Source organism: Dama dama, chromosome 32 (assembly GCF_033118175.1).
Source record: "Dama dama isolate Ldn47 chromosome 32, ASM3311817v1, whole genome shotgun sequence".
Classification (NCBI taxonomy): domain Eukaryota; kingdom Metazoa; phylum Chordata; class Mammalia; order Artiodactyla; family Cervidae; genus Dama; species Dama dama.
In genome coordinates, this window is record NC_083712.1 from 30,272,131 (window position 1) to 30,296,987 (window position 24,857).

At 41.5% G+C, this 24,857-nt stretch overlaps 1 long non-coding RNA gene across 1 annotated transcript in view; it reads left to right on the plus strand.

The window, feature by feature from the left end:
- Positions 1–24,302, plus strand: part of LOC133050631 (uncharacterized) — a 162,298-nt gene extending 137,996 nt beyond the window's left edge. Inside the window, exons 3-5 of the long non-coding RNA XR_009691653.1 lie at positions 1,080–1,187; positions 9,715–9,770; positions 24,230–24,302. This is a non-coding gene — a long non-coding RNA (uncharacterized LOC133050631). The remainder of the gene's footprint in view (positions 1–1,079; positions 1,188–9,714; positions 9,771–24,229) is intronic.
- The last annotated feature ends 555 nt before the right edge of the window (positions 24,303–24,857 follow it).

Here is a 24,857-nt window from a genome sequence, read left to right on the forward strand (position 1 = left end):
AAACAAAAATGTTAAAGAAGGGGCCTTTATAGCACTGATATCAAATTTGCTGATCCAGAAAGATTTATGGTTGCTTTTAGCTCTATGTATTTTGTTTGTTCTCTCAGCTCAAAACTTTAAAGTGTGATTAATCCAGAGACTATGAGGTCTTAGGAAAATTGATTTATGGTGCTAACACATGTGGTTGGTTGGGGTCTATTGGAAATAACATCAAGTACTAGCTTGAAAGAGTCAGACATGACTTCACGACTAAGCAACAACTGATGTGGTGTAGTGGCAGTTTTTTCAGAGCACCATTGACATACATTCCCGTGATCCAGCTCACATGATCCTTCTGTTGGAAATACAAATAGCATATTTTATCCTGACCTCACAAATGTTATCAATAGATGATGTGTGTATTCTGCGAGCAGTTCCCTCAAGATCACTTTTGTTAGAGCATTTTCTGCATGATTTCTGATTTCACTTGGCAATTGTTTTCTATTATGTTACATTGTGTTGTCAGTTACTTGGAAAGGTTCCAGTTTTTTTTCTTGTACTTAATACCATTTGTGGCTATGAGAACTGAGTCTGCCAGAGCTCTTTGTTTTATTGTTGTCACGTACACACCATCCTTATCGTAATCAGGAAGACAAAATCAATGTCACTTAGCACTGACTGCCATGTGCCAGGCATCACGTATACCGCATCAGTTACTATTAACCACCTGTCCTGAATAACTGTTAGTTATTGCTAGTGCCAGGCCTCAGATTGGTTACATAACTTTCCCAGAGGCCACACCCACAGTTAAAAATATGTCACTAAAAATAAGATGCTTAGATACAGATCTGTCTGCTTTGGACCACCTTAATAAAGTGTTATCAGTTTCAACTGAAATGAATGACATTGAACTCAGCTGACCGAATATGTACAAAGATAGTGTCTTAGCTAGAACTTCCCCTTCCCGTTTACCAGATTCTCCACCATTCTATGATTCAGAGGAAGATGTATGGGAAATGGGGATGAGTAAGCATGTGACTTTCAGACAGGTCCTGATCTTCTCTTTATCCCTCCCTGTTTCTTTTTGTCCTCTCTCTTAGCAAGTCCGGAGCAGGGTTGCTGGGATGAGATCGAAGCGTGACCCTGCTCGTACCTGTTGACCAACTCATAGAGTCAGCACAGCATCTGCTCTGTCCTCCTGAGACTCCGTGAGTATTTCTGCTTTCCTGGAGGCCTCTTCTGAGTACTGTTTTTGGGGTTTCCTGTGGTGACTGTTGGAGAAGGAAATGGCAACCCACTCCAGTGTTCTTGCCTGGAGAATCCCAGGGATGGTGGAGCCTGGTGGGCTGCCGTCTATGGGGTCGCACAGAGCGGATACGACTGAAGCGACTTAGCAGCAGCAGCAGTGGTGGTGACTGTTAAAATAGGAAAGCATCGTCTCTCAAGATCAGAAGGCTCAATCTTGTGATTAAGTGCGTTGGTTATTCCTGTTCTGCAGTGGTTATCTTGTATTAACTGGAATCATAAAATGTCTCGTGTATAAGCAGGAACCGAGCAGCAATAATGAAACTTTCATCATCACTGAATGTTCATACCTTGGAGAGAGTCAGGAAAATGTGTACAAAGGGCTCAGTGATGCCCAGCTCTCCTGACATAAGGGACCTTGGATCGATGCAGATGTCAAATTAAGAGATGGGCAAAGAGTCCTTCAGAATGTCCCCTAACTGCAGTGAGGTTTGCTCTTATATTTGCATAGAGATGACTACAAAGAGATAGAGTGTTAGAGGATTTCTAGCACTCTGGTTCTTTTGGGAAGTGAAGGCTCTGGTAAGACTTCACAACATCTAGAGACACTAGAATTGGAGCTGGACATATTAACTAAAAGAGACACTGGGTTATTTTCATCTAAGAAAGCAGTCATGTTCATTCACACAAGCATAGTTATCTTTGGAAGTGAAGACAGAAGAAGTAGAATGCATTTGGATGTTGAGTAACCAAAGGGAAATCGTAGCAGAAATATTTATATACTTACCCCATAGCTTCCACTCTGTTTTTGTTCAGATAGACACCCTCTTTGGCAAGAACATGTACCTAATGAGAAATAATCCTAGTCCAAGATCCTATCTAAGTCATTCATGGGGGTCCCATTCTCTTAACTGGTAATTGATTTAGGCAAAGACATTGGATATAATTCTGGCTAATGAGGCAAGAGGGGGATGTCTGATTGGAAAACTTTTTGTCCTGAGAAAAACCTAAAAAAGAAAGAGTGCTCCTTCCTTTGAATGTTGTTATTTATGGACATGTTACTTGAAAATGAAGTGATCTCTTAGCCTGAAGATAAAACCAAAACACATGGAAGACAGAATCATATAGAAGTGAACCCAGAGATATTGATCATACCATGAGTAAAATCTTGTTTATTGAGATAACAAAGTGCTTTAACATTTAAACCAGTTGATTTGAAGTCTTCTACTACTTACTGACCCAGTCATTCTAATTTGGAGCTCATAAGCCTAATGCATCATCAAAATCAGGAGAGACTACACACTACTTATATGCTAATAGATTATGTTATGTGGCATCCCCTCCCTTTTGATCCCTCTCTCAAGAAATAGCTAATTCTAAATTTTTATGACAGTATAAAGAGCCAAGGATAATAAAAACAATCTTGAGGATGAACCAAGTTACAGAACTTACACAACCTCATATCAAGACTTATTTTAAACACTGTGGGCTTGATACATGGAAAGGCAGATAAACCAGTGGAACAAAACAGAGTCCAGAAAGAGATAGACAGTTGTTCAACTTATGACCAGTTACTCTACACTGTAGAGACATTACTTTGCCAACAAAGGTCCGTCTAGTCAAAGCTATGGTTTTTCCAGTGGTCATATATGGATGTGAGAGTTGGACTATAAAGAAAGCTGAGCACCAAAGAATTGATGCTTTTGAACTGTGAAGTTGGAGAAGACTCTTGAGAGTCCCTTGGACAGCAAGGAGATCCAACCAGTCTATCCTAAAGGAAATCAGTCCTGAATATTCATTGGAAGGACTGACGATGAAGCTGAAACTTCAATATTTTGGCCACCTGATGCAAAGAACTGACTCATTTGAAAAGACCCTGATGTTGGGAAAGATTGAAGGTGGGAGGAGAAGGGGACAACAAGGGGTGAGATGGTTGGATGGCATTACCGACTCGATGGACATGAGTTTGACAAAGCTCCGGGAGATGGTGAAGGACAGGGAAGCCTGGCATGCTGTAGTCCATGGGGTTGCAAAGAGTTGGATGTGACTAAGCAACTGAACAACTCTACGCTGCAATAGGGTAAGATGGTATTTTGAACAAATGGTATATGGGTATCCATTTGGAAAACTTAGATGGAATTTGGAAACCTATGTAGAAAAAAGCAATTTAAATGCTCATCTCACATCACCTACAAAAATTGACTCCTGGCACACTATAGATCTAAACATGAAAGATCAATAAAGCTTTTAGAATGTAACCTAGGAGAGTGTCTTCGTGACGTTGGTGTAGGCAAATGTTTTTTAATGAATCACTGAAACCATAAAGGGAAAGGTTGATTAATAGGATTGTATTAAAATTAAGATTTAAAAGCACCATCAAGAGAAGGAAAAGTTAAGCTGCAAATGGTCAGATGTATATTTGACAAAGATCTATAGAAGATAGAAGACCTCAGACACAAGATATACAAAAAATATATAAGGAATTCCTGCAAAGCAATGAGAAAAACACAGTCCACCTAATAAGAAAATGCACAAAAGGTATAAAAATAGACACTTCCCAAAGGGATATTCAGAAGACTAATTAATACTGACAAGATACTCAACATTATTAGTCATTAGGGAAATGCAAATAAGAACAACAGTGCTATATCAGATGAATCAGAATTACTAAAACTGAAAAAAAAAAAAGTACTTGGAAGGAAATAGTACATGTGCACGTGAGGAGCAACTGAAACTCTCATGTACTGCTGATAAGAGTGTAAATTAGAAAACTGTTTGGTCTTTTCTACTAAAACTGAACATAATTGTACCTTCTGACCAGAGATTTTCTAACAAATGTTTAACATTCTCCAAGTGGATATCCAACATAAATGTTGACTGATATTTTTGTTTATGTTCACAAGTAGAACAAAGTGAAACCAAAAACACGTGTTTTGAAATTTCACTCACTTATCAATAACAAGAAGAATTGTTTGCTGAATTGAATAATGGTTTTCAAATATTCAAAGGTATTTTCTCTATTTTTATGCTATTAACAATGCAGTGACTACTGGTATGATACACATTTACACTTAATCTGCATTATTAATATTTTTATCCATCTTTGTAAGTCTTGATGATCTTGAACAAAACAAGATCAAGAACAAAACAAGTCTTGAACAAAACACTAAGTCCTGACTTTTAGTAATTGCCAGTCTCATTGGTGTGTTTATCGCCAACAAAACCAGTGTGATGCTACCTACCTGATGCTCCTGAATGAGGAGTTGAGAAGAGATACATAGTAAGACACCATTATATTATATTCTGCCATACAGACACAATAAATGCAAATAATATCTAGAGCACAGATAATAGCAAAATGTAGTGATGTACAGAAATATGTGTGTTCTCTAAAAGACACGCACAACAATTTTTATTGAAGCAGTGTTCTTAAGAGTCAAATGTTAGAAGTAACCCAAAGGTTCATCTGAGATAGAACAAAAAAATAAATTGTTGCATTTTCATACCAGAGTATGAGTCAGCAATAAAAATGAACGACTCACTGCTTCAGCAGCCTCAACAAATAGGAAACTGAGTCATGTACAGATGGATATATTCTGACTAAAATCAGACTAATTAATCTGTAGTGATAAAAAAATTTTTTAGAAGTTATTTTCAGGGGTGGAGTAGGGTTGGGAGTGACTGGGGGGTGGCTTTAGAGGGGCACCTAGAGTGCTGACCAACTTTGATTTCTTTTTCTATTTCTGGCCCCAAAAATAGGTTCACTGAGTAAAATGTCATTGAGCAGAGCCCTTCATGCTGACATGTATGTAAGATATACCTTACGAGAAAGGATACATTTTTTGAAAATCACTTAGAGGAGTGATTTTTCTCACCTCATATGCCCTCCAGTGGAGAATGTTATGTGATATCCCACTTTGAAAGAAAATGAACTGATTTTAAAACAAGTTATTAGAAAAGGTAGAGATGAGGAGCTGCTTAAAGTTGAGTCTCTGGATGAAAGGAAAGCATACCCTGGCCTTCGGAACATCTTCCCCAGGGAGTGAAAAGTGCTTTGTTGTAAAGATCTATGCAGTTCTAAGAAAAACTTGTGGGGCTTCCCAGGTGGCACTAGTGATAAAAAACCTTCTTGACAATGCAGGAGATGCGGGTTTGATCCCTGGGTTGGGAAGATCCCCTGAAGGAGGGCATGGCAACCCACTCCAGTATTCTTGCCTGGAGAATCCCCATGGACAGAGGAGCCTGGCGGGCTACAGTGCTTGGGTTTGCAAAGAGTCGGACATGACTGAAGCGACTTAGCGCACACACACAGGAAAACCTGTATGATTAGTAAGATCATATAAAATTAAAGTTTAGGGAAAGTGATAGAAACCACCTAAGAATGGTCAGGGATGTAGTTTCTATTGATTTCCTCAGGGATTCCAGACAGCATGGGGGACTACATGGGATCTTCACGTCATAAACAAGGGAGATCGCGTCACTAAATCTACTAGAACACCATTGGCTCCTTGTGTAGAGTATTCTGATTTGGGGTTTGAGACCTTTCAGGAGCGGTGACTCTGCCTTCCCAGACTTTGTCTTGCTTCAGGTTTTGTATCATAAAAGCTTCCCAGATGGCTCAGTAGTAAAGAATCTGCCTGCCAGGGCAGGTGACAGAGGAGACGTGGGTTCAATCCCTGGGTGGGGAGGATCCCCTGGAGGAGAAAATGGCAACCCACTCTAGTACTCTTGCCTGGAAAATCCCTTGAACAGAGGAGCCTCGAGAGCTACAGTCCATGGGGCCACAAAGAGTCGGACATGAGTGAACGACTGAGCACCCGTGCACCCACACATCATAAAAGCATTCTGCCCTCTCTAAGGTTTTGCCTAAATATATAAATTTTTCTTCCTAGTGTTTTGTCTCTGTTTACTTAATAATGCTGAGAGCAAAGTCATACTCTAGATAATCATTAAAATGATACAGGAAATTTCTGAAATTTGAAAGGAATCAGTCAACTACATTTTAAATAGCAGAAAACTGTTCAGGAAATTCTAGAAGGTCACAGTAATGGTTTTAAGGCATTTAAGTCAAGTAATGGTTTTAAGTAAAAATAGAACAGAGTTTGGGAGACTGCCTTTGTTTTGAAAAGGGGGGGTCATATGATCAGTAGCCACCTTTTTAATCTACCCTTTTCTCGACATTTTAACTACTAAGAATCCTTTCTTAAGATCTCAATCTCCTTTTGTTCTCATGTTTTCTTAAGATTCTGTATACCAAAATAACTACACATATAAACATTGATGTAGATAATCAATAACAATCTGAACTGAAAAGTTACATAAGATGTTTGTCAAAAAATAGGACTGGAGCTAGCAAGAAGTAAGAGTGCATGTTAAGCAAGGATTGACTGTGTTCTGAAATGGTTGCATAGTTATAAATTACAACCTTGAGACCAGAAGGTTGTAGCTGGCAGCTGCTAGCAGATACTATTTTGAAAACGCTGGTGGTGTCCACGAGTTAGATACAGTTCAGACAATTCAGGTTCTCTGTAATGCCGAAACTGGGTCTGAAACCAAATCCATAAGAGCCACCCAGCTCCATGTTGGTGGCCTGAACCAGTTACTCCATTTTAATTCTTTAAATGATTTTAAATGTGTCATCATAATTGATTCATTTGTATTGGTTTAAAAAGGTATACGGTTGCCAAGGAGAACGTCTACCCAACAGGAGAAAACCAGTATTGTCAAAATTATGTAATAAATTCACACCCAAGAAAAAAGATGAACGTTTTAGTTATGATAACTTTAACTAAGTGAAAAGATGATTTTAGGGACTTAGGCAAAATTAAAGCTTATATGCAAATTCCTATTACTATCTCCAGTGTCTCTAGAGATCAAGGACCTCAGTTTAGGAACCACTTCTCTGCTGTTGTTCAGTCGCTCAATCATGTCTGACTCTGCGACCCCATGGACTGCAGCATGCCAGGCTTCCTGTCCATCACCATCTCCCGGAACTTGCTCAGACTCATGTGCATTGAGTCAGTGATGCCATCCAAACATCTCATCTTCTTATTGTCCCCCCCTCCTCCTGCCTTCAACCTTTCTCATCATCAGTCTTTTCTAAGGAGTCGGCTCTACTGATTTATTATTATTGCATCAAAAACTTTGGGTTGCCATTTATATACAATGAATGCTGAGGAATTTTGACTATACTCATTAATATCTAGTCTTTAAAAAAAAAAAAAACCTTTCACTGACATTTTTCAGTCCTTTGAGTTAAAACACAGAGAATTTTATTAAAGCATTATGGGCATTTTCCCATTACTCAGTGCTTCATATTCAATTTCTGAGTTGGCTGCACTTGCAAGGATTCACCTCACCACCTGACTTTGCTTGGTTAACAATGCACGGGCAGCAAAAAAAGGGGAAAAAAATCTTATCCTTGTCTAGTAAGTAACTGAATGAGATAGAGGTCAAAATGATTGTCTACAGTTAGGTATGGGATGATATGCTGCCGTGTGTGTACTCAGTCATGTTCAACTCTTTGTGACCCAACAGACTGTAGCCCACCAGGGTTCTTTGTCCCTGGGATTTCCCAGGCAAGAATATTGGAGTGGATTGCCGTTTTCTCCTCCAGAAGATCTTCCTGACCCAGGGGTCAAACCCATGTCTCCTGCATTGGCAGGTGTATTCTTTACCACTGAGGCACCCTGGGAAGCCCATGGGATTATATACTAAATGATGACTGCCCACACTGGCCATGTTTCTCCTTAAAGATCGCGATAGCACTTACTATCATTGAAAGGCCACAAAGCACTTTTCCAAATCTTTGTCACAACCCTTAGATGGACATCAAGGCATGTATTATTATTCTCAGCATGTGTATGAAAATGTAGGCTAGACATTTGCCCAGAGTTTCTGACCCCTGGCTCTGAGCTCTGTGCACTATGACAGCATGCTGCCCCGCAGATAAATAAGGGTTCTTTGGTGTTGTTATGGGTTGAACTGTATCCTCCCAAAAGATATGGTGAAGTTCTAACCTCTGTGAAAAGAGAAAAACCATGTGAAAACAGGCAGGGATTGTAGGATGCAGCTGTAAGCCAAGGAACCCCAAAGACTGAAGGCTACTATCAGAAATTAGGAGGAGGCAAGGCAGGATTCTCCCCAGAGTCTCAGAGGAAGAACAGCCCTGTTGACATCTTGATTTCAGACTTCTAGCCTCCAGAACTGCAAGAAAGTTAAATCCTATTTTTTTGAGTCGCCCAGTTTGTGGAACTCTTACAGAAACTTGAGAAGACAAATACAAGTGTGAATGCTAAAATTTTAGTTAAAGGCAAGAAGCATGGAGACTAATTATTTCCCTGTAATGAGATTCTAACTCACAAATGAGCTGGGACTATTCTACAAGCATTGACATAAGGGGGGGAAAAAAAAGATATTTTATGCAAACTACTTCTCAACTGTGGTTGTAGCTTTTTGTACCTCACTATCAAAAAAACCTCCTCATGGGAGATAAAACCTCAGTGTGACCCCAGCTCCTCTGAAATCACACCCTTTCCTGCAGAGGTGATCTAATACTTTGTACATAATATTCCTAGCTTTTGTTGGAGACTTGAGAGATGGGCCAGTGTCAATCTAAAAATGGCAGTGTTGTTGGCATTCATGTTTACTGGACAACAAACTTCAGACAGCAACTTAAAAAAAGATGAGGAAGAAAAATCACCTTGTTCCACTAATGCTATAAAAATAAAACACAGGGACTTCCCTGGTGGTCTACTGGCTAAGACTGCATACTCCCAATGCAGGGGGCCTGGATTTGATCCCTGGTCAGGGTACTAGATTCCACATGCGGCAACTAAGAGTTTGCATGCCGCAACTTAAAATCTGGTGCAGCCAAATAAATAAAAATAAATATTAAAAAATAAAACACAAAAATATTTCCAGCTGACACCTGGTGAATTTCTGAATCTTGCTCCACAGAAAACTAGCCCACAGACTACTCCTTAGAATGGGAGAGATGGTTAGTCGTCCTGGGTTCCCTGGCAGCTTAGTTGGAAAGAATCCACCTGCAATGCAGAAGACCCTGGTTTGATCCCTGGGTTGGGAAGATCCGCTGGAGAAGGGAATGGCTACCCACTCCAGTATTCTGGCCTGGAGAATTCCATGGACTATACAGTCCATGGGGTCGCAAAGAGTCAGACACAACTGAGGTACTTTCATTTTCAAGTTTCAAAAACAGAGCCTTCTCTTTCTCAGGAAGATTCCCTATTCACACTGGCAAATTAAATCCTCTGAGATGTTCAAGTTAAAATCATAGACACAAATGTTTTAGCTTATATTGCATTTCCCCAAATGACTTGATCATAAAACTTTTTTCATATAGCAATCATTAATATTTAGGAATGTATACTTTGAGAAACAGTGGGCAGTAATATTCTTAAATCTCACCAAGTATGTTGGAGTTTACGTCATGCAGGAGAAAACTGACATATTTATTGTTCTTTATTTCAGGTTCACTTACCAGAAGAGACGCGCACGAAGAGCTTCATTGAATTACTGAAGATGAGGTAAGAATTCAGGGTTGTGGGGCTTATGCAGTTTAGGGGAACCCATTAAGGAAAAGAATACAAAATGACCATGGAAACAACACTAAATTTCCTCCTCCAGCCTTGGAATAATCCCAGACAAGTGAGGCTTTCTGACTTTACACTTCATTCGCTTCATGGAAAACCCAACTCTGTTTAAATTATGGTTGGCTACATGAAATAAAATAGAAACTCAAATGAACAGTAGCATAAACAAGATAGGAATGTCTCTCTCTCATGCAATAGTCCAGGGATAGACACTCCAGGGGTGGTGGTGTGGCTGCATCGTGCAAGGTTCCTCTGTCTTCTTACTCCCGGTTGTCATTCCTGGGATGTTGTCTTTGGCACCAGGTCCCTGGTCAAGCAGCAGGATTGAGGAAGGGCTGGAAGAATGGGCTTGCGCTGGACTCAGGAACGTGCTCTGCAAAGAGCATTTAGAGCTGCTCCTTCCATCCCATCGTCCAGAATTTAGTTACATGGCCTCCCATAGCTGCTGAGGACCCTGAGAAAGGAAGGCTCTATTCTAGGCGGTCAGGTATGTCAGCTCAATGTCAAGGGTTTTATTACTGTAGAAACAGAGGAAGATCAGTATTGGAGCAGCTAGCATTTTCGGTCTCTTTCTCTCTGACTCATTAACTTTTCCCTCCAGTTTCTCGAGGTCTAATTGACCTCTCATTAAACTTTTAAGTCTACCAACTCAGAGTTTCATTAGCTAGCATTAATATCTTGTGAATGGAGGGACTGGTGTCTCTAAAACCATCAGACCAGTCTTGGAGGTGTGTTTAGAAAAATAAAAGGCTTTTTAGAAGAAAGTGAAATGAAAAGCTTCATGGGCTGCCGGGCTTCCCGCATTCTCTGTAAGCAAAAGACACTTTCCATGTCCCATGAGGCCCCAAGAAGACATGACCGAGCAGGAGGTGAGGGCGGACCCGGCCCGGGTGCAGCTGCCAAGGCCGCCCCGCCCCGCACCCCCCGCCCCTTGGAATCCGCGAGAATCTGGGGTGGGGGTGGCGGGCAGAGAGGGAGCTGAGCTGACTCCGCTTGGCATCAAGAACCTTAACAGCTTTTTATATTTTTTCCGGGTGGAGGGAAGCAGGGGACGTAGATACTTTACTCAAGAAGGTTTTTAAAAAAAAGAATCTGTACTTGGACTGTTGAGAAGAGAGAAAGGGAGTGGAGGATGGGCAGGGAAATATGAGTAGGTTAGTTTCTGACTCTTTGAGCTGTAGATTCGTATTAACAGCCCGATCTTTCTGCTCACAAGCCTGTCAACACTTCAGCCGGCGCGGAAGGTTCCTGGGAACCGTCTTGGGCGTTTGTTTGGCAGCCGTGCCCAGAGCGAACTGGGTGCCCCTCCGAGCTGTTTGGCTTGGAACTGCTCTTTTAGGACTGCAGGGCTGGAACAAAGGGGCCCTGTTGGTTACTTCCAGATTCTGGAAGAACTCTGCTTTTAATGATGGTGTAGAGTTCATGGCATGTAAACTTCCCATACTCACAGGTTGGGTTTTTGGTTTTTTTTTTTTTTTCCTAATTTTGTTTTTTTTCAAGCTGAGCTTAAGAGGCATATGCTTGAATCGATGGTCTGTCTACTCCACAAAGTTTAGCCGCGGTTCCAGCGGGGCTGTGGCACAAGCCTGCCCTGGTAAAACAGAGAGACACAGGGTACAGATTGTAGAGAATCGTCATTACCCTCAATGATGAACAGCATTTCATCAATCTTTGTTCGTTTTATGGAGTCTGTTCCGCGATCTTGATGAGTGTGCTGTAACAGCAAAATCAGATTAGCTCTAAAGAAAATAATTGTTAAAGAGGTGGAGGAAAAAAGGATGGCAAAGCCTGAAGTTTTGGCAGGGGCTCAGCAAACGGTTAGGATAAAAGATTAATAGGTTCTAATTCTTTATTCAAACAAAGCTCTGTTTTTAAAAGAACATCTGATTGCAAAAATACAAACTTTGGTCATCTGATACTTTGAGTAAATGAATATATGTAGTGTTCTGCAGTACTAATTAGGTTATACGGTGCCCTTTTAAGGTAAGCAGCAATTAATGATTGAGTTTGATATGAACTGATGTACAACAATAGACAGCCAAGTCTATTTTGGTGCATTTAAGTCCATTCTGTTGATCACCTATGTTGTGTGTGTGCATCATGCGAGACGCTGGGGTGAGGGTGGGAGGGATACAGAAATGGGAAGCTGTGAATTCCTTCCCACAGCAGGTGAATTACACAGTAGGAGGAGATAACTCAGGTCTACACATAAATATAATTTCACCATATCTTGTAATTGATGCTAAGGATGGCTACACCTGTAATGGTAGGCTTCCTTTTTGGAGACTGACTTACTGTCTGCCAGGCATTATGAATTTCAGTTCAGTTCAGTTCAGTTCAATCACTCTGTTGTGTCTGACTCTTTGCGACCCCATAGACTGCAGCATGCCAGGCTTCCCTGTCCATCACCAACTCCTGGAGCTTACTCAAACTCATGTCCATTGAATCAGTGATGCCATCCAGCCATCTTGTCTTCTGTCGTCTCCTTCTCCTCCTGCCTTCAATCTTTCCCAGCATCAGGGTCTTTTCCAATGAGTTAGTTCTTCACATCAGGTGGCCAAAGTATTGGAGTTTCAGCTTCAGCATCAGTCCCTCCAGTGAACACCCAGGACCGATCTCTTGTAGGATGGACTGGTTGGATCTCCTTGCAGTCCAAGGGACTCTCAAGAGTCTTCTCCAACACCATAGTTCAAAAGCATCAATTCTTCAGTGCTCAGCTTTCTTTATAGTCCAACTCTCACATCCACACATGACTACTGGAAAAACCACATGATATTAATCACTATGACATGGCAACTCCCTACATAAAATACTATGAGGAAATCTAGTAATGAAAAAAGATAAGTTGCTCAAGGTCAAAACTAAAAGCCTGGGGAGCCAGGTTTCAGACTCAAACTGCTAGGTCCTTGCTCTCTGCACAGTAAGACGCACATTGGGCACACCAATGAAGGCGTGATTGTTTCTGGTTGGGGTGGTCAAAAGACTCATAGAGAAGTGTTATCCGAGCTGGGTCTTGAAGGATGTACAGTTATCCCTCAGTGCCTGGGAGAAATCGGTTCTAGGATGGACGCTCAAGTCCCTTATATAAAATGGTATAGTGTTTGCATATAATGAATGCACGTCCTCCCATATACTTTCAATCATCTCTACATTACTTATTGTTGTTGTTCAGTCGCTAAGTCGTGTCTGACTCTTTGTGACCCCATGAACTACAGCACTCCAGGCTTCTGCTCTGTTAATAGTTACCTGCACTAGGTAAATTTAAGTTTTGCCTTTTCAAACTTTCTGAAATTAAAAAAATAATATCTTCCATTCACAGCTGGTCAGATTTACAGATGCAGAACCCTCGGATATGGAGGCCCCACTGTGGAAGTTTATGACAGAGTGGTGGAAGGGAATAAAATAAAGATGTGGAGACAGAAAAGTACAGAGGCTGTTTAAGGAACTGAAAAGAAGTCTAATTTAGTGGCAGCTTACTGAGTCGCGGGAAATAAAATGGAAAGGTTGAAGCTGGGTTGGGGGTGTCAAGTGGAAGTCCAATGGTGACCATTCATGTATTGAACTGGGTCCAGGGCGAAAATCTCATCTCTATGGCCTGGTTTCCTTGGTGAGTAGAGTTCCACAGGAGTCCAACAAGAGAGTTCAACACTCACTTTCCACCTCTGTGTCTGTGCTTCCCTGTCAGGGACCCTCAGCTCACTCTCCCGGTCCCCACCTCTGTCCAGGAGGAGAGCAGACACCGCCATTCTTCTGCCCCCCACCCCGGTCCTCCACTAGTCCCTACTCAGAGTAGAACCAGTGGTTTCCTGGTTGGTGAGAACATAAGCCTCCCACTGGCCACTTTTTAACTCTGGTCAGAATGTTGGTGTGTTAAAGGACAACCTCATCTGCGTCATTTCCTGTGTCCGCACGGTCAGCTCTGTGCTTCTAGCCAGGACCCTCATGGTGCTGCTGTCTTGCCTTAAGACCTTCTTCTATCTTGATGCCTCTTGGCGGTAAGTGGACTCCTGCTCATCTTAGACTCAGGGGCCAAACAAAAAGAAGCCTTTCTTAGACTTCTTTGTGCTATGCTGTACTCAGTTGTGTCCGACTCTTTGTGACCCCGTGGACTGTAGCCCACCAGGCTTCTCTGTCCATGGGGATTCTCCAGGCAAGAATACTGGGGTGGGTTGCCATGCCCTCCTCCAGGGGATCTTCCCAACTCAGGGATTGAACCCAGGTCTCCTGCATCGGAGGTGAATTCTTTACCATCTGAGCCACCAGGAAAGCCCAAGGATACTGGAGTGAGGAGTAGCCTATCCCTTCTCCAGGGGAACTTCCTGACCCAGGAATTGAACCAGGGTCTCCTGCATTGCAGGTGGATTCTTTACCAGCTGAGCTGCCCAGGACTTAAACCCTATTCGCCAAATCTGCCTTGAGTTGGAATGATTGAGTCCTTGCCCAGCTATTAATAAATCAGCATCTTATTTTCCTGTTGGTTTATTCTCATCACCAGCCCCACGAAAGGCAGATACTTGTGAGGGGTAGTGGGGAGTTGGTGCGCCGGGAATTCATGGGGGTGGGGGGTACAAAACTTTCTGGCTTCATAATTTTTTCAGTTCCATACCCCAAAGAAGGAAAATTTTCCAAAATTCAATTTCATGCTGCAAATACTTATTGGGCCTGTAGCACATGTAAGAAACTGTTTTCGATGTTGGGAACCAGCTGGGGCAAGGACAGGAGATAAAATAGCTTCCCTCACAGAACTGCAGTACAAAATTGTGTTGATTTAGTTTACCATAGAAGTTTAATGGAAGAATTCACTTCTTCCAATTTACTGCAAACTCTACAAAATATCAAATGACAAATTGACTCATAAGAGCTCTCAGAAGTGAGAACTGGGTGTCTTCCAGGGGGTTACATAAGACAATACTGTTTATAAAAATGAGCTTCTTTTGTAGTTTTTTGTGATTCCAGAAGCTTCAGTTACCTTTCTCACTTCTGATAACGTTCAGAAGTCATGGAAAAATGCTACTCAACAAGGCTTTTTTAAGCAAAAGCAGGACAGTCCCCTAGTCTAGGATCCAGCTCTTTTCAAATTTCATCATAGATAACAGAAAACAAATGTTCAGAATAATTGTAAACAAACAAGTAAGAGATTTCCAGAAGCCTAAACTTTTAAAATTAGGTCTCAGAAAGTATTATTCCAATCATGAGATTTATCCCCGTCTTACAATATCATCCTTAAAACCGTGTGACTGGAAAATTCTCTGCAATGTTCTTTTTCACTGTTCAATAGCATCTTTGCCTCCTCCTGGGCATATTGTGCTACCAGACAGAATATAAATTTCATTCTTTATTACAGGAAGTATCTATAAATGTCTACAGGAATATTCTTAATAGGTTTTGCTCGTTTTAATGCTTTTCTTGTGATAATTATGAGACATTGATTCTTTGCCAAGTAGCTCCAGTGTTCTGTGATTCTAGCCCAATTAATAGTTTCAAAAAGAAACTAAACCCCAGAGTTATGAGGGAGAATCAAACATGCAAAACAGTGAAAAATTGAGATGGAAAAGAGCAAAAGCAGATTTCCCTGCCACCTTTTGGAGAGTGGGCCCCAAAATACACCTTCCCCATTTCTTCCCCATCCTTGGCTCCTTTCAGAAGCCATATTCCCTATCAGATAAAATAAAAGCAAGCTAAACACTTAAGCACAACTCCTATGACTTTTGTACACGTGGATGGAGAGACACAATAGATACCTATTGAAAGGGTCTAAATGCCTGCCAGTGGAAGAGCATCAAGACATGTGAGTTTTCTAGGGTGTGCCCTTCACTGGCAGGGCTCATCGGAGACATGTTATCAGGCACTGTAGGAGAAACGTGGCCTTTTGTACCCACCATCTTTCCCATCCCTGGAGCAAACATAAAAGGAACATTCTGCAGTTTTCCTGGGTATGAAAGACCCAAGAAAGACACTGTAGCATTTGCTTCTCACAGGAAAGAAAGGGGACAGTGAAATGAAAAGAGGCCCATCTGCTGTTGCCATCAGAAAACACCTGTGTTACAAAGGGTGTTCCTACACCATCAGGGTGAAAATTGCTGGTTAATTCCAACTATGCCTTTAGGGAGAAGCTGGAAGGTAAGAATTAGGTTACCGTGCTCCCTGCTCCCTTCCAAGCTTCCACTGCCCCCACTTCGTGTCTGTTCATGGGCATATAAGGGAGCTGGCACCTCGACCTTTGCCCAGTGAGCCACAAGAAAAGATGTGTTCAGTGTTGTTTCCTAGAGCCATGATATCTTCTCAAGAAGGTTACACATCAGTGGTCACACCATCTTTAAAGACTGAATGGCGGCGTCTCTTGGTCCAGCTACACCCGTACACTAGCTGAGACGGCATTGTCCCCTGACTGCGAGGGAGCAGCTTGCTTGCTCAGCAATGAGTCAGCCATGCTTCTAGCTTTCTCTCCGCTGTATATTCAGGGCTTACACAAATGGCTTCTTGTATGCAACCCTAGTTCTTCAGTAGTTAGGCTTCTGTACACTCTTAGTCCGTACAAGCTACTCGAACAGAATCCCACAGTCCAGGCGGCTTACAAACAGCAGAAGGTCATTTCTCACATTTCTGGAGCAGAAATCAAGGCACCAGTCACGGTTGTGTTCCACCAGCTTCCTAATTCACAGCTGGCACGTTCTCTCTGTACCCACAGATGGTGGAAGGAGTGAGGGAGCTCAGAGGAGTCTGTTATAAGAACACTAATCCGATTCATGAAGGCCCCACCCTCATGACCTAGGCACCTCCCAAGGGCTCCATTGTGTAACATCATTGCTGTGGCGTTGGGGGGGTGGTTAGGATTTCAGCGTAGCAATTTGAGGGAGATGCAGACATTCAGACGGCACCATATACTGTCTTCTCAGAGACTTTATTTCTTGTCTTGTATGGTAGTAGTCTTCCTGGTGGCTGAATTGTTCCATTATTGACTTCATTTTCTCCCTGCTTGTAGCAGCCTTTGTCCTAGCCATGCCAGTTGCCCACCCATGTGGGCTTTTTAAGAATACCTGACCCACTCTCAGTTTGCCAGTTACTATGGGCTTTTATTTTGTGTATTGCTTGGTTTTCTCCTGAGGACTAACTCTTAGCTTTAAGAGTTCATTTTCAGCTCACGTTGCTGGGTGCCATTTGTTCCTAAAACAGCTGAGCCTTGACCTTACTTGCTTGCTCAAAAATCTGGCTTTCTCTTGACACTGTGGCTTTGACTGGATACTCAGTCTTTGCTTTTTCCACTTTTGCTCATTTTACCACCATCTAAACTCTGGTTTGAGAAAACTAAATCTGACAGCTGAAAAGAGCACTTAAAAATTCATTAATTGGGTTCTCATTTACAACTGTGTTGTGTTTTTCTGCCTTTTCTAAAATTAATATTGCTTCTTGTGAATTCATGAATTTATTTGAATACTTTTGCTTTTGTTTGATTTTCGTACATCTTACATTTTCAAGCAGTTAATATTTTTGCATAATGGTGCTGATAAAGCTTGATATCATCCCTAAACAAGTAAATTATTAACTTAAACCTGAGGTTTAGGTAGAATTCTGTTCCCTTCATTTGCTAATAGCCTATCATAAGAACATAGGGATTTGAATTGAGTCATGCCAGGGTCAATCCATTCCAGTGTTCAGCTATGAATAGCTACTTCAAGCAACATGCAATGGTGATTTGTAACTGTGCTACCTAACAAACTTTAAAAATAACTATATCCCAGAAGGATAATAGCAGTTTATAGCCCTTTTAGTCATAAATTTGTCCATGTCTTTTATGATTCTGTTTGTATTTCCTAAGAGAACCACTTCTGCTGTGGACATCAGTCAGCTCTCTTTGGCTGTATCAAATAGACATAGGTTCAGAAAGTGATGGAGGGGGAATAAATTTTATTATTCATGCTAATAAAATGTAATTAAAGTATGGTTTGATCAAGAAAAATAACTGTAAAATATTTTATATGTTTGGTGCCTTTAGTGTGGAGTAGGGGAAAGAATAAATACCTCAAAGACAGATCCAAAGACATGTCCTTTCCTATCTTTATGACCTCTCTGAACCTGTTTATTTAATCTGCTAAGAAAAAGTTAACATTTATCTTTAAGGTCTGTTGTTAGAGTTAAAATAAATGAACTCAGTACTTAGTAAGAAGTTAATATATGAAAGTAATAATTAGTAGTAATACTAATTTGATATATCTCAATTGAAAATATTCTTTGAATTAAAAAAAATGAAGAAGGAGGGATACTAAAGAATTAGAATTATATTTGGTCTTGGCAACATATAGGCAGAACTGTCAAAAGGAACATGGTCTAAACCTGCACTGTCTAATACAACAGACGCTAGCCTCATGTAGTTATTTATACTTAAAAATTTAAATTAAATCTGTGGTTGTACTAGCCACAGTTTAAATGCTCAGAAACCAAATGTTGCCAGTGGCTACCATACTGCATAGAACAAATAGACGATATTTCCATCGTTGCAGAAAGCTCCGTTGGGCGGTGCTGATCTGGACCGAGAGATTCTCTGTAGGCTTCATTGCCCCTATCAAAAGGCAACAGTCTGGAATTAGGCAGCCTCTCCCAGCTCAGGGAACTGGCCAATGCCAGTGTCTAGTTCCCCTTCCCCTCTGTGTTAATGGCTTCAGGGCCTCTGCTCCCTCGTCCCGTGGCACAAAGCGCCAGGGCACATTTGTCTGTTCTTACAGCACCTAGCAGAGCCTGTCTTGTTTCAAGGTATCTAGTCACTAAATTCAGCTCAGATATTAACCTTTGAGAGCATATAACCCTTCACAGGAATAACTTAGTTTTCACATTCAAAGTAATGACTGAAATACCTCTCAGTATAGAATTTCAGGAGGAGAATTAAAGATGCAGAATGTACCCTGTTCTCTTTAAAAAGCCATGGTATTTGGGTGGCTCCATGGTTTCCTCTGTCCATAGCTGGTTCTGTTCTGACTCCATTAACTGGATAGATTAAAACATGAAATATCTCTTGGAGGAATCAAATTTTGAGAGAAAAATATGGCAGTTATATTTATTGTTTGGGAAGTTTTTAAAAAGTGTATTCTGCTCCTGTTATAGGCCATGTGATTCTAATAAGGCCCAACTGTTAGTGAGTTTGAAGTGGTTAAACAGTTAAACTGAAGTTCTGCTCCCAGGTGGAGCTCTTAATGATTTGAAAGTGTCAGGATGTTAATTGACTTAGAACAATAGAGGGGTCATATCTGCTCAGATCTGATCCAGAAATTACTTCTTCCTTCTTGAAATCGCTGTTTTCAATGTTTTCATTGCCCTAATAAGGCAGAATACAGAAGGTGTTTCCGGAGAGAGAGGGTGCGAGGTCACATGATGAAGAGAAACGACATTTCCACTATGTGGCAAGTATTCCACAGGGATCCTTGGAGAATTGCAATCCTTTAAATATAGCTGGTGGAGACCATACCTAAAACTAGTACTTTGAACAGTCATAATACAAGAGACTATTTTCTGCTTTAATATGTAAGAGTGACAAACTCAGAACAAAACTCCCTGGGTCTAGACTCAACAGAAGATACATAAAAAGATCAGTAGAACCTGGAGGCTCAATGTAAGATGAGAATTCTGACTAAACTAGAACAGAAACAATGCTCCCAGTCACATTGAAAGAAGTCAACAACTCAACACTTGTCAGGAAGAAAGGATAGATATGAAGTGGTATTAGAATTCTCACCATGTATTATAATTTGCTCAGTTAAGTTATTAAACTCTAATTAAGTGTATATAGTTCATGATGTATAGTGTGAACTCATCTTTTTCAATTAATTACTTGATTTTTAAAAAATCTTGGTTAAAATTCATTTCCTATTCATAAATAGATATCTTATTCATCATTTCTATTCATAGATAGCATTGACCTGAATCGAACAGACTGCTAAATATTTCTTAAGTAAACATGGATTTCAGTTCAGTTGCTCAGTCATGTCCAAGTCTTTGCAACCCCATGGACTGCAGCTTGCCAGACTTCTCTGTCCATCACCAACTCCTGGAGCTTGCTCAAATTCATGTCCATTGAGTTGGTGATGGGTTTAGGAAACTATAAACAAGGTGAACAGACGACCCTTAGAATGGGAGGAAATAATGCAAATGAGACAACTGAAACAAGATTTATTTCCAAAATATACAAGCAGTTCATGCAACTCAATACCATAAAAACAAACAACTCAATCAAAAAGTGGGCAGAAGACCTAAACAGACATTTCTCCATAGAAGACATACAGATGGCTAGTAAACACATGAAAAGATGCTCAACATCGCTTGTTATTAGAGACATGCACATCAAAACTGCAATGAGATATCACCTCACACCCATCAGAATTGTTTTTGTTGTTGTTCCACTGATCAGTCATGTCCGACTCTTTGCGACCCCATGGTCAGAATGCATGTATGCATGCTTAGTTACTTCAGTTGTGTCTGACTCTTTGCAACCCCATGGACTGTAGCCTGCCAGGCTCCTCTGTCCATGGGATTTCCCAGGCAAGAATACTGGTGTGGGTTGCCATTTAAGAATGGCCATCAAAAAATCTACAAATGATCAGTGCTGGAGAGGGTGAGGAGAAAAGGGTACCCTCTTGCACTGTTGGTGGAAATGTAAATTGATACAGCCACTATTTAGGACACCATGGAGATTCCTTAAAAACCTAGGAATAAAACTAACCATATGACCCAACAGTCTCACTCCTGGGCATATGCCCTGAGGAAACCATAATTGAAAAAGACAGGTACCCAATGTTCACTGCAGCACTATTTATAATAGCTAGATCATGGAAGCAACCTAGATGTCCATCAACAGATGAATGGATAAAGAAGCTGCATATATACAATGAAATATTACTCAGGCATAAAAGGGAATGCATTTGAGTCAGTTTTAATGAGGTGAATGAACCTAGAGTCTATTATACACAGTGAAGTAAGTCAGAAAGAGAAAAACAGTATCATATATTAACACACATGTATGGAGTCTAGAAAGATGGTACTGATGAACCTATTTGCAGGGCAGCAAAGGTGCTTCCCTGGTGGCTCAGAGGTTAAAGTGTCTGCCTGCAATGCAGGAGACCTGGGCTCAATCCCTGGGTTGGGAAGATCCCCTGGAGAAGGAAATGGCACCCCACTCCAGTATTCTTGCCTGGAGAATCCCATGGATGGAGGAGCCTGGTGGGCTACAGTCCACAGTATTGCAAAGAGTCAGTCACGACTGAGCGACTTCACTTTCACTTTCACTTTCACTTTCTAATGGAGATGCAGACATAGAAAACAGACTTGTGGACATGGAGGAGGGGAGGAGAGGGTGGGATGAATGGAGAAAGTAGCATGGAAACATATACACTACCATATGTAAAATAAATAGTGGGAGTTTGCCATATAACTCAGGGAACTCATACTGGTGCTCTATGACAACCTGGAGGGGTGGAATGGGGTGGGATGGGGTGGGAAGTGGGAGAGAGGTCCAAGAGGGAGGGGACATAGGTATACCTATGGCTGATTCATGTTGATGTAGGGCAGAAACTAGCACAATTTTGTAAAGCAATTATCCTTCAATTAAATAAGAAATATGTAATTGGAAAATAAATGATGGGTTTATTTGGGATCAGTAGAGAATTATAACTCAAGGTCTGTAATCACTTGTTGAGCCACAGGCAAGTCCTCACTCAGCAAGGAAAGAAGACTTATATAAAGGTGGAAAGGAAATTGGGAGAAACTACAGTAAACAAAGAGTCCATGGCTCTTCATTGGCTGAGTCCTTGCCAGGAAAGAACGTTGGTCTCTGCTGCCATCACAGGGCCTGAGAGCTCCCCATTCTGGTCTCCAGATTTTACTTAATTGAGATTTTTGTTTACTAATATTTTACAATAGCTATTTTGCTTGGCTCGACTGTCAGTTGATACTTGGGTTTGAGATTGTGTACTCTACCTTGCAATGTGAGAAAAAGGGTGCCCCACCTAAACATATCTTAACAGGACTTGTTTCTGCTCAGCCAGCCGACACAAGTCACGTGTTAGAGAAAAGACAAGGTTGTCACACAACACTCCCAGAGACTCTGGTCGACCAAAGGGGATCTCTGATCTATCTCTGCTTCTGATCTCCCCTTTGTCTTTGGCAGAGTCACTCAACTTTTAGCTGCCTAACTCTTACCACTCTTAAACTGCGTGTGTGCATGCTCAGTCATGTCCAGCTCTTTGCAACCCACCAGGCTTCTCTGTTCATGGAATTTTTCCAGTCAAGAATACTGGAGTGCGTTGCCATTTCCTATTCCAGGAGAACTTACTGACCCAGGGATCAAAGCCGTGTCTCCTAAGTCTCCTGCATTGGCAGGCTAACTCTTTACTACTGCACCACCTGGGAAACCCCACACTTGAAGTAACAGAACTCTAGTTCCTGAGCCACTTGCCAGGACTGTTTGCCTTCCACACTGGAGTTATGTCCTACCAAAGTCCAGATGAGTATCAATAGCTTGTTTCTGAAATGTCTTCAATTTTTGTGTACTTTTCTACGAAAGATTGAAAAAGTAGCATGAATCATCCCAGAACCTTCTCTATTCCCCTTCCCCATCCAGGCCAAGCACACTTGAACAAATACAGTATGAGCTTGCCCTGTGTTGGCAAGGATGTTTTTAAATGTGTGTATGTGTGTGTTTACCCATGTGGTTTAAAAATAACCTAAGTGAACTAAGTAAAGTAAGCTTATGCCATGCTTACCAGGAATATTAGGAAGCAGAGGCCCTTCAATATCTGAATTAGCTCTGGCACTGTTTCAGGAAAAAACTGGCTCACATCTCTTGCATAAGTCTTATGTAAGAGATTAGATGTGGTGCCTGAACTATCCCACTTCCCTACAGCATGGAAAAAAGAAAAGTATGCTGTGTCGTTGTTCCTTGCTAGCTCTCTCAATGTTAAGGGATCCTTTACTTATAGAAGTAAAGCATATCAGTTACTAAGGGGAAAAAAAAGATAATGAGAAAAAAAGCTTAGTTTTTCTAGTGTCTGTTGCACAAACATATGTAGAAGTAAACGGAAGAGGGAAGAGGGGGAAAGCTGAGGTACAGGCAGTAAGTAGTTCAGAACTTGGGTAGGTATTTAAATTGGTTCTTGTATAAACAGTAACAAGAATAACAGTTTTACGGTTAAACTTGAAACTCCAAAGCCACATTCCATACATAGCTTATTCCATATCACTGAAGAAATAATTAGATTTTCCCACAACTCATAAAATAGCTCCTCAGAATTTAGAGTTCACAGTTCATTACCATAATCATTATATTCTGGAAAGAATTTAGAGCAAATCTGATCTCCAGATATTTTGACCAAAATAGGAATGAAGGACAGACATGACTTGGATAGCCTCCCCTGTTCTGTAAGTATTGTCACACCCAAGGCCACGTACCCAATGCACAGGGACACTAAACAAGCCAAAACATCAGAGCTTGGGGCAGAAAAAGGTTTATTGCAGAGCCCAGCAAGGAGAAAGGGGAGCTTGTGCTCGAAAGACCCAGGCAGACTCCTGGATGATTTTCAGGGGAGATTTTTTAAAGGCAGCATTTGGGCTGAAGGAGGTATGACTTCCTTCAGATTGGTTGCTGGTGAGGTAACAGGGCAGTGTTCCAGGAATCTCCTGCTCAGCCCCAAGTTGCCATCCTCCACCTGGGTGGGGCCCTTGGTTCCTGTAGAACAACTGGAAGATATGCATCAGATGGTTGTATATATCCCTGGAGAAGAAACACGAACTCTGTCTTCATGCTGCGCTGTGGTTTCCTGACTTCTTTTCCTTTGTTTCTGCACCCCCCACCTTCCCTATTTAGTAATGGCTCAGATCTGCCCTCTGGAACTCAAGGAAAGTCTAGAAGGCTGAAGGCTTTTTCCTACACACCAGAAACAGGGGGCACAGAAAAGCTTTTGTTCCCTGGGAGGGCCCCACAGGGTGATGCTCTGTTTCATAAGTTTCTGCTTGGTTCTCATTTCTGCCATATAGATTTTACTCTTTGAAGCTGTGTGGTGGACAGAAAAGAGCTTAAAATGTCAAGTCAGGCCAACTAGCTCAAGTACAAATATACCAGCATCATCACTTACTTGCTGCGGGACCAAGAAAATTTGCTTAATCACTTTGAGCTTACTTTTTCCATGCAAAAGGAGAATTACTATTATCTACCCTGTAGGGTTGTTATCAGAATTTAGATTAAACCAACCAACTTGTGTTGAATGCTTTTGTGATACTGTGTTTAATAATAAGAAATATGTAGTTAGTCTTCTGACTCTATCCCTGGCACAGTTCCTAAAACCATTGGAATTTCCTGAGTGATAAGAGTGAGAAAGGTGTTTTTTGTTATTCATTTCTTGTTCACCACCCAGGGTTTATGTTAGTGAAGTGACTTTTGGAAAGCCCCAAGGGATGAATGCTATTCACTAGAGGAACCAACTGGCTACTGAAAAGGTAGGAACTTCCAGCCCCACCCCCTGACCTCCAGGGAGGGGAGAGGGGCTGGGGGATGAATCTTCCGTGTATGTGTGTGTATGTGTGCTAGTTGCTTAGTCATATCTGACTCTTTGTGGCCTCATGGACTGTAACCTGCCAGGCTCCTCTGTCTATGGAATTTTCCAGGCAAGAATACTGGAGTGGGTAGCCATTCTCTTCTCCAGGAGATCTTCCTGACCCAGGGATCGAACCTGGGTCTCTTGCATTGTTCAGTTCAGTTCAGCCACTCAGTCGTGTCTGACTCTTTGCAACCCCATGAACCACAGCACACAAGGCTTCGCTGTCCATCACCAACTCCCAAAGTTTACCCAAACCCATGTCCATTGTGTCGGCGTTGCCATCCAACCATCTCATCCTCTGTCATCCCCTTCTCCTCCTGCCCTCAATCTTTCCCAGCATCAGGGTCTTTTCCAATGAGTCAGCTCTTTGCATGAGGTGGCCAAAGTATTGGAGTTTCAACATCAGTCCTTCCAATGAACACCCAGGACTGATCTCCTTTAGGAT